Here is a 1,220-nt window from a genome sequence, read left to right on the forward strand (position 1 = left end):
TCAGGCGAAAGGCTTAGCAGTATTTCGTCTGTCTTTACGTTCTGAGTTCAAATTCCGCCGAAGTCGATTTTGACTTTCATCCTTTCGGGGTCGATAAATTAAGTACCAGTTGCGTACTGGGTCGATGTAATAGACTGCCCCCCTCCCCCAAAATTTCGGGCCTTGTGCCTAGAGTAGAAAAGAATAACGGTGTGAATCTGAGAGGGGATTAGGTTGGATAAAAGCACAATCAACGGATCCGCCTATATTTTCTTTTACTTAAAGCCAGGAACTTTGTAGCAGTAAGAACGTTTAATATGAGAAAATGAAAGATAGACAATACAGTAAAGAGAGAGAGAGAGAGAGAGAGAGAGAGAGAGAGAGAGAGAGAGAGATCCTTTATGTTGCTGTCACAGATTTTGAAATTTTAAAATTTAGTGTAATTTTTCAAATTTGGTATATTGATGTACTTTTTCACGATGAATATTAGTTTTTGATTCAGTTATTTCAGAAAAACTTTTTAAAAATGTTACGAAGGTCTAAAGTTTGGTGATTTTCACTCAATTAGAAAACACTATTTGCTAGCTAAGCATTTTGCGCGTGGTAAGCTGTGTATTATAAAACGGAAATAAACATTAAAAGACGAGGCTTTAAACACAATGAAAGCTATGCGTGAGAGTTAAATGTAAATACAGAGAGAATGAGTGTCAAATTGTATGATAAATATTTAAAGAGGGTTAATTGTGATAGCTAAAGAGTGGGAAATTTGTCGATCTAAAAATTGAGTTATTTCTCGTAGCAAATTACATTTTTTATTATTTACGAACGACATTGTAATTGGGACGCAGATTTCGAAAATCAAATGAATTTTTGGGGCTAAACATACATAGATAAATCCATACACTCGCATTTACGTAATGGGTATATTGTGTAGTACATACAAAATAGCTTTAGTATAGGAAAGAAATAGTGACCTGTAAAGAAATAGCAAGTTTGGTTAGTATCCAAATTGGCGAAATAATTCACAAAGACTTCAAATTCAGATTTAACAATAAATATTTCAACAAGGAACATTTGTTCAACAATGATAATGCAGTATTTAACATGACCACTAATCTCCATATTATGAGTTTAGAATTAAAATATGTGCCCAAACAACAATTTTAACCCAAAATTAATGTATGTGAGAAAGCATTTGTGCAGATGAGTGTCTATGTGTGTCTGTGGATGTACGTATATAT

The sequence above is a fragment of the Octopus bimaculoides genome, chromosome 20 (assembly GCF_001194135.2).
Source record: "Octopus bimaculoides isolate UCB-OBI-ISO-001 chromosome 20, ASM119413v2, whole genome shotgun sequence".
In the NCBI taxonomy this organism is placed as follows: Eukaryota; Metazoa; Mollusca; class Cephalopoda; order Octopoda; family Octopodidae; genus Octopus; species Octopus bimaculoides.